Source organism: Curcuma longa, chromosome 11 (assembly GCF_044706935.1).
Source record: "Curcuma longa cultivar G26 ecotype Majalengka, Jawa Barat chromosome 11, ITB_CL_G26_1.1, whole genome shotgun sequence".
NCBI classification, from domain to species: domain Eukaryota; kingdom Viridiplantae; phylum Streptophyta; class Magnoliopsida; order Zingiberales; family Zingiberaceae; genus Curcuma; species Curcuma longa.
This window is the reverse complement of record NC_133871.1, coordinates 31,531,536-31,541,601: the sequence shown is the minus strand read 5'-3', so window position 1 is coordinate 31,541,601 and position 10,066 is coordinate 31,531,536. Positions and strand designations below refer to the sequence as shown.

Sequence of the window (10,066 nt, the reverse complement as noted above, 5' to 3'; positions counted from 1 at the left end):
ATGATAAGCGGAGAATGTAGAGTGACTAGAGGTATGAATAAGAGCACGTGGGTCTATGCGGCAATCCCACGACTTGAACATGGAGTGACTGGGGTACGAATAAGGGCATGTGGGTCTACGTGGTAGTCCCATGACCTGAACGTGGGATTCATGCCTCCCTCCCAGGACTCATTCCTTTAAATCAACCACGCCCGACTCCTTAAGCTCGGACACGCCTTACTCCTTAAGTTGGGCCACACCCAACTTTTCAGTTCGGCCATGCCCGACTCCCTCAATTCGACCACGCCTGACTCCCTCGGCTTGATCATGCCCGACTCCTTTAGCTCGGTTGTGCCCGACTCCTTCAGCTCCGTCATGCCTGACTCCTTCAGATACCTTCGGATTTGGCTACTAGCCCCCTCAGCAAGCGGAAGGTGGATACCGTGATAAGCAGAGAACATGGAGTGACTTGGGGTACGAATAAGAGCACGTGGGTCTATTTGGCAGCTCCACAACCTGAACATGGAACGATTGGGGGTACGAGTAAGGATATGTGGATCTACATGGTAGCCTCACGACTTGAACATGGGGTTCATGCCTCCCTCCCAGGAGATTGTATAAACGAGAGCCCACTTCGGCGAGCATAAGTACACACACAAGCACAAAAAATCTTTCTTTTATTTTCTATTCTAGAGCCCTTCTCTAGTTCTATAGATATCTAATTTAAGCATTAGAGTGGTTGAACCAAAGTCTATCTGGACCTCTATGCTAATTCTCATCAAGTTTTACATAGATCCACATAACCACTTTTTCACCAGATCAATTTTGAACATATCAACTTCAAAGACAACTCACTGATGAGTCACCGTCCTCCATCTCGTATGTGAACATCAATGACAGTTCACATAAGAATATACACAAACATATGTTAAAGGCTTATAAAAAATGATAATCTCAGTAGTCACATCTCTGGGGATGATCGGTCCGGTCCCACGGAAGTTTTCCACCGACCACCAGGGTAAATCGGGAAGCACATACGGCGGCCAATCCAGATGCCCAACATCCTTTGATTGCGTTCCCCATTTGAAGGAAAATTCCTATAAATACGCCGTAACTAGGGATCGAACCGCAAGTCCCTGAGTTACAATCCGGATATCCTACCATTGCACCATTGCCCCCCCCCCCCCCCCCCCCCCCCGACCATGTTAAAGGCTTATAAGGATAGGCTAAGGATAATCAATGCATGTCCTTTCATTGTGGTCCCAATGTCATTAATTTACTTCACCGCCCCATATGCCTACGATGTTTAATTGTATTCAAAAATAAAAATTCAAGTTTAGAAAATAAAAAATGATATTAATTAAAATATGTATATTTATATAATTATATATTAGTTTTATTATAGTACAATGCTTTTAGTGCAACATGACGATTATATGAATATTATATGATAGAGGCTTGATAAGGATAACCAATATTGTATATCCTGTCATTGTGGTCACAACGTCATTAATTTTCTTCATTGCCTTTCGTAGCCTCCTAAAGTCTCACATTATACATGTGTTAGAATGATTAATTAATTAAATTCAAAATTAGAAAAGTAAAAAAAAACGATATTAACTAAAATACTAATTAATATTTATGTAATTACAATTAAGTTAGTTTTAGTATATATACTATAATCTTTTTAATACAACATGATGATTACTCGGTCACTCGGTCCTTGATCCTTGTCCTGGCTATTTTGACCTTGATCATTTTGGTTGCTCGGCCTTTGTCTCAGCCAGTCCGACCTCGACTCGGTCTCTCTCCCTCTCGGCCATCCTATCCCAGAAGATATCAAAAGCTCTCAAGCATGCTAGCCTTGCCAGAAGATCAGTGCAATTATGAGGATGTTAGACTTGATCCCTAATACTTTCTCGTGTCTATGCCTATGGCCAAAAGATAAAAATTAATATTCAACACTGTCGAGTCATCGGTTAGTTATGAGGTTGCCAAATTTGGTCCCCTAGATGCTACATGTCAAACCACTTGATAGTAATTGGTAGAATTTGTCCCCTCAGTCACAACAGGGGTATGTCTCCCTGCCAACATGAAGATTCCTTCTGGTGAGTATATAATTAATCTTCTGCAGGTACGAAGACTCTCTCTCAAAATTCTCAGCTACTTCATATACTTCTTCTTTGACTAACTTGAACATCAGAGTGGTCTGTTGGGAATTTCCAGCGCTCTGCTAATCCATTCGTTCAGCCTTCTCCTCAGGTCCCTTCGCCGGCGGGAACGATAACATGTGAGGTGACAGATTATTGACTGATGGTTTAACCGTCCACAATATCTAGCCAGAAACATTGCCAAAGACAATAGTTTTACTAAGCTGTGAAGGTTTTTTTTCCTCCGTACATATAGTTTACTGTATTGCAAGTGCTCTAGACATTTAAGTCCCAGTAGATCCTGCCAGATTCCATAACACAAAATATGTTTCTTTTCCTACATCCTTCTATAATATATATAATTTTTGCAGGGAATATTCATCAGAAGCTGTAATATTTCATCAAATCATGCTATGACCATATACTGAAAATTGCAAGGACTACTGGATTATCAAGAACTCATGGGGTGTAACATGCAGAGAGTCTGGCTACATTCGAATGGAAAGGAACATTGCAAACTCTACTGGCAAATGTGGTATTACCTTGCAAGGTTTGCTTATTACCCCGTAACAAAAGGGTCGAATCTGCACAACAATACTGCTGTCTCTGCCTCTTCTTTCGCGCCTTCCCTCATGGAGCCTCGTGTCGCTTACAAGGTTTTTGATTTGGTACACTTTTTTTACATCATTTTTCCCTTGACTTTAAAATATAGGCAATATTGTTTTAGATAATATTATGGTATCAGAAATGCTCAGTAATCATATTGCATACTGTTTCTTTTGGAGGTAAATTTATTTTATTCTAATTTTCCTTTATCAATCATGATAAATAAAAAAAAAAAGGTGCATTGCGTGAGCCATTGCGTCAATCCTAGCTAGCATCGTCAAGGAAGAGAACGAAGAAGCTAACAACAAGGAGGTTTGTTCTCATGCACATGAAGATTATAAAATTATTATCAAATATTATCTAATTAACAATGAAGTTTCATCACACGAGAATAGACACAAACACATGTTAAAGTTTTGATGAGGATGACCATGCATTGTTTCCTTTCATTGTGTGTCGTCACAATGTCTTTTTTTTTTCATGCACATGAAGATTATAATCAAATATCTAATTAACAATGAAGTTTCACACAAGAATAGACACAAACACATGTTAAAGCCTTGATAAGGATAACCATGCATTGTATTTCCTGTCATTGCGTGTCACAATATCATTCATTTTTTTCACATTATATATATATATATATATATATATATATAGCCTCAAAGTCTCGCATCATCATTAATCTTGTAATAAATCACTGTACATGTGTTGTCCTAAATGATTAATTAGATTCGAAAGTAAAAAAAATTCAAAATTAGAAAAGTGATAGAATGAAAGTAATTAAAATGTATTAATGTTTATATAATTACATATTAGTTTTAGTATAGTATAATGCTTTTAATTAATACATTCATGATAATTATATAAATATTACATCTTAATTAATTTTTGTTCCTAACCTTTCTTTTGATTTATCTATCTATATATTTTCTTTTGAAAAAAATTAATTAAGATCGATACAATTTTCTACATGCTTTTACAATTGTAATATTCAAGGTGGAGGTGGGTTATGATACATCGATCATACTCAAATTGGTATTGGTCCTACTAGATCATTCAATCATATATACTTTATCATGCTTCGAGTCTAATGTCAAGATCTAGCTAGTCTTAACATGCATCATGCTCAACACAAACAAACTTGGGTCATGACAAATAGGCTTGTCCTGTCAAAAATAACCTAACCTTTGATTAGTTAATTATGTCGAGTACGACACATGTTGTGTCTAGCTAGCCAAGTCTGATCTGTTTTGCCAGCTCTGGGTAGCGATTGGCATGATTAACTGATTGTAACCATTCCATCTAGCTAGCTAGCTCACTCTAAATAACAAAGAAACAAGAAAGTTATATTTCTTTTTCCATCTAGTTAATTAATTTGTTCCATTAATTATTTTGCCCTTTAGGTTTGTTTACTCGATCGAGAGACAAGATATATGGGAAGGAAGGAGACAAATTAAGAAGAAATTAAAGAAATTAAGGATGGATCAAGATTAATTATGATAGATCGGATAAAGATAATTGTAAATAAAAATTGTGCGTGCAGAAACTATAAATTATACATGTTGACATCGTCTTCGCTGATTGATTTCGTAATCTTTTTTTTACATCACTTTGCTCTTATATGCTTACTCCTTTAATTTCTCATGACTTTAAAATATAGGTAATAAATTATGGTACGATCATTCTCATAAATGCTCAGTAATAATATTGCATATATACCGTTTCTTTTGGAGGTAAATTTATTTTATTCTATTTGTTAATCTTTATTAACCATTTCAGCAATTTTCTCCATGAGTTTGACTAGGATTTATTATTTTTTATTAACCATGATAAGTCCCTGGAACAATGGTGTGTGCGGTAGGATATCAGGTTGTCATCCAGGTATCTACGGTTCGATCCCCAGCTACGATATATTTATAGGAATTTTCTTTCAAATGAGGAGCGCAATCAAATGATGTTGTGTCTTTACAGAAATTTTCTTTCAAATGGAGAGCACAATCAAAGGATATTGGGTGTCTGGACTGACCACTACATGTACTTCCTCAATCATGCCAACGTCTTTATTAAGATAAAAAATGAAGAAGAAGACAACGTCGTCAATCATGCCAACGTCTAGGAAGAGAATTAATGAAGAAGAAGACAACAACAGGGAGGTTTGTTTTCATGCACATGAAATATCTAATTAATAATGAAGCTTCACACAAGAATACACACAAACACATGCATGTTAAACGCTCGATAAGGATATCCAACCATGCATTGTACCCTCTCATTAATTGTGTGTCACAATATCATTTTTTTCACATTTTATTTATATAGCCTCAAAGTCTCCCATCATCATTAACCTTGTATAAAAAAATGATAAATCCCAATTAGCCTCATTGACTATCTTGAAGTGATCAGTCCGGCTCTATAGAAGTTTTCCACCGGCCACCAGGGTAAATCGGGAAGTGTACGCAATCTAGATGTCCAATCCTTTGATTGCGCTCCCCATTTGGAGAAAAATTTCTGTAAATATGTCGTAGATAAAGATCGAATCGCAGGTGCCTGAGTAACAACCTGAAAGTCCTATCACAACACCATCGCCCTGGGACTAACCTTGTACTACATCAATATGCATGTGTTGTCCTAAATGATTAATTAGATTCAAAAGTAAAAAATTCAAGATTAGAAAAGTAATAGAATGAAAGTAATTAAAATATTAATATTTAGATGATTACATATTAGTTTTAGTATAGTATAATGCTTTTAATTAATACATTCATGATAATTATATAAATATTACATCTTAATTTTTGTTCCTAACCTTTCTTTTGATTTATCTATATTACTATATATATTTTCTTTTGAAAAAAAATAAGATAAATTCAATTTTACTTACTTTTAGCTGTAATATTCGAGGTGGAGGTGGGTTATGATACATCGATCATACTCAAATTGGTATTGGTCCTACTAGATCATTCAATCATATATACTTTATCATGCTTCGAGTCTAATGTCAAGATCTAGCTAGCTAGTCTTAACATGCATCATGCTCAACACGAACAAACTTGGGTCATGACAAATAGGCTTGTCCTGTCAAAATTAAATAACCTAATCTTTGATTAGTTAATTATGTCGAGTACGACACATGTTGTGTCTAGCTAGCCAAGTCTGATCTGTTTCGCCAGCTCTGGGTAGCGATTGGCATGATTAACTGATTGTAACCATTCCATCTAGCTAGCTCACTCTAAATAACAAAGAAACAAGAAAGTTATTTCTTTTTCCATCTAGTTAATTAATTTGTTCCATTAATTATTTTGCCCTTTAGGTTTGTTTACTCGATCGTGAGACAAGATATATGGGAAGGAAGGAGACAAATTAAGAAGAAATTAAAGAAATTAAGGATGGATATATCAAGATTAATTATGATAGATCGGATAAAGATAATTGTAAATAAAAATTATTTTCTTCGTGCAGAAAAAGAAATATTCATGGTCCCAATCATGACTAATTTTGTAAATTTATTTAAATATATATGAGAATTATATTATATATAATTTGATATCTAATAATGCAGCTGCTATATAGCTTCTTCAAGTTACGTACATGAGATCATTTTTTTCACGTTTAACAATACATGAAAGTTCAACGTGTTGGTGAAATAGTGATCTCGAGATTGGATCTTTAATTTAATATTGATTTTATATGTGAATTAAATAATTATATATTACTTTTACAATTTTTTGTATCAATCTGGAAGACCAATCACATGACTTTAAAAATATATTCAGTACACTTTCACATATTTATCTAATCATATTAAATAAATAAATAAATAAATAATATATTTTAAATAAATAAATAAATTTTAAGGCGGCAACCTTCCACAATGCTCACTATCCTCTCTTCTATATAAAGGAAGCTTTGCCATCGCCAAGAGAGCATCAAGCTTCTCTCTTCTCTCTTTATTTCTTCTTCTGTTCATGGCTTCTGCCGTCGCCATTGCCCTCCTCCTCTCCTCTTTTCCTCCGCCCTCGATGCCGTCTCCGCCGTCCCCTATCAGGACGTCCTCACCCTCTCCAAGCAAGGCGGGGCCGTCCCCGTCCGCAGCGACGAGGAGGTGAGAATGCTCTACCTGGAGTGGAGGGCTAAGCATCACCCCGCCGAAAAAGACCAACATGTGGACGAATACCGGCTCGAGGTCTTCAAGGAGAACCTCTGGTTCGTTGACGAGCGCAATGCAGCGGCCGACCGCGGGGAGCACGGCTTCCGCCTCGGGATGAACCGGTTCGCCGACCTCACCAACGAGGAGTACCGGGCCAGGTTCCTCGGGAACTTCTCCCAGCTGAGGAGATCCGCCTCCCGGAAGATCAGCAGCCAGTGCCTGCTGAGAGAAGGGGAGAATCTGCCCGATTCCATCGATTGGAGGCAGAAGGGCGCCGTCGTCGCCATAAAGAGTCAGGGCCATTGCGGTGAGCTATTCCTTCCTTAATTTGTTGAGTTCATTTTTTATTATTTTTTTTGTGTGTGTGGTCAGTACCGTGATAGTAAAGTTGGATATCTTGCTTTTGTTTGAAGAAGCGTTTTTCCAGTTCCCTTTTTTTGATTCCACTTGTTCGTTCGACTTTTAACAAAAGAGGTGGCTGTTTGGAGTAATTGGTATGGGGATCTGCTTCTACCTCTTCTTTAGCCCATGTTTATTTTATGAAAATTTTGCAAGATCTATAAATTCATCTACTGCTAGTGTCGAAATCTTGAAATCCCGATCGTGAACTTATCAAATGAAGATTTTTCACTTGCTATTAGTATTGTTAAAATTAAGTGGATGATAGGGTTGTAAACGTGCCAAGCCAAATCACTGTTTAAGCTTGTTTGATAGAGTTATTCAAGTTTGTTCATCTATTTGACCTTGTGCATATTGAATGAACATAAATAAACTTATTACCGAATTTGCTCACAAGTGTTTGACTTCATTCACCGCCCTAAATACATCATCTCCTTGAAAATTTTCCTTTGAGATCAAATAATAAGTTTGTGACAGATTTCTAGCAAGTAATGGCAAACCAAAGATGAAATGTAAAGTACTTTGTTAATTAATGCTCTCAACAGGTATGCTAATTATGTCTTTGATGGTGTCTATAGGAAGTTGTTGGGCGTTCTCTACAGTTGCTGCTGTCGAAGGTATCAACCAAATCGTCACCGGTAATCTGATTTCGCTGTCGGAACAGCAATTAGTGGACTGTAATATAAAAACCATGGCTGCCATGGTGGATGGATGACCGTTGCGTTCCAGTACATCATTGACAATGGTGGCATCAACAGTGAGGAGAACTACCCGTACACGGGGAAAAATGACACTTGCAATACCACCAAGGTGATCTATTGACTAACCATTTGCAGCTAGAGACAATTCATGTTTTGATTGTGGATGACTTTATAAATCTCTTTTGGTGCCTACCTTTCTCATGCAGGAAAATGTTCATGTTGTGTCAATTGATTCGTATCAAAATGTTCCTTCCAACGACGAGAAGTGTCTCCAGAAGGCCGTGGCAAATCAACCAGTTAGTGTTACTGTGGATGCTGGTGGTGGTTCTGATTTCCCATTTTATCAGTCGGTAAGATTCATCCAGATGATTAACTTTTGGTAATTGCATTGGTTTGAATCATCCAATCCAGTGTTTTCCTCACAAAAGCTTGTTTGTGTATCTCATCATCCTTTTTTATGAGTATTTCAGCATATTGTTCAGTTAAGAAATACATCCAGGTGTGAATCTTTAGGTGGCCAATTGGATTGGTTTTATGGGACGTATTTCTTATAAACCACTTTGAAATGTTTTCTTCCACACTTGCCATGCTTTATATCATTGCAAAAGACAATAATTATTATACTAAGCTGTCAAGGTTTTTCCTCCATACATATAGTTTACTGTATTGCAAGTGACATGCTTTCATAATATAATATAAATTTTGCAGGGAATATACACCGGAAGGTGTAATATTTCAACAAGTCATGCTGTGACCATAGTAGGCTATGGTACAGAAAATGGCACGGACTACTGGATTGTCAAGAACTCATGGGGTGAGGACTGGGGAGAGTCTGGCTATATTAGAATGGAAAGGAACATTGCAGACTCTGCTGGCAAATGTGGTATTGCAACGCATGCTTCTTACCCCGTAAAAAAAGGGCCTAATCTGCACAACACTGCTGTCTCTGCCTCTTCTTCCGCTGTGCCTTCCCTCGTGGAGTCGTCTCTTACCGCTTGCGATAACTACTACACCTGCTCTGGCAGCACCACATGTTGCTGCATCTATGAGCAGGGCGATCGCTGCTTCGCTTGGGGGTGCTGTCCAGTCGAGAGTGCAATCTGTTGCAAAGACCACTACAGCTGCTGCCCTCAAGACTACCCAGTCTGCAGCATCAGTGATGGAAACTGCCTAACGGTAAGTCCTCCTCCACACTTGGAAATTAATTACCTAGTTAACTTTTCTCATAGGTTATTAAATCCACATGTAATCCCACCAACACAAACTCAACTTAAATTCCAACACTTTTTGTCTTCTTTGTTTTTTAATGAGTCCTTCTAGTGCTTTTAAATTTAAAGATTGCTTGCTGCATCTCTCTTCTATATATTTCATGTCTAACTTGCTTATATATCCGATTTGATTGACAGAGCAAGAACAGTCCTCTTCGAGTGAAGGCTGCGACACGCACTGCTGCGATTCCCAACTGGGTTTTAAATGGCTCAGGGGGTCTCAAGAGCAGTGCATGATTAGACGACTATAAGTAGCAACTCGCTATGATATGTATTATATATCGAATAAGATCTTGCACGTCTATATATTCTGTAAGCTCCGAGATCATGCATTAGCTATATCTTGGATTTAAGTTGAATGATATAATATTACATCCGTTGTGATGTAATTATTAATTGTGTAAACCCATATATATGTTTGGTTAGTCAAGTATTATCTACTTGTGTAATTATATGGCAGCCATTGTTTCTCGGCAATCTATGCAACACATCATTATCGTACTCTGCCATACATTCAGGGACAAATCTAGAAATCAGAGATGAATTAGGTTGAGCTTGGAGTGTGAAAAAAGTGAATTAATACTAAAATAAAATAAAAAATTAATTTTTTTATGTCAAATTATAGGCTATAAAATACTTATGTAATTTTTTTTTTGAATTGGATTAGAGTCCAAGACAACTCTATCTTGGATAGATCTCTGATTTCATAGATATAATTTGTATTTTATCTACATTGGCATTGCACTGTAATGAGTTGAAGATTTTTTTTTCAATATACAATACATTGACACATACTCTATTTCACACATATTG

The 10,066-nt window shown here is 37.0% G+C and overlaps 1 pseudogene; it reads left to right on the top strand.

The window, feature by feature from the left end:
* Window positions 1-6,703: 6,703 nt before the first annotated feature.
* LOC141839896 (oryzain alpha chain-like) lies at window positions 6,704-9,707 on the top strand (annotated as a pseudogene).
* Window positions 9,708-10,066: the final 359 nt, after the last annotated feature.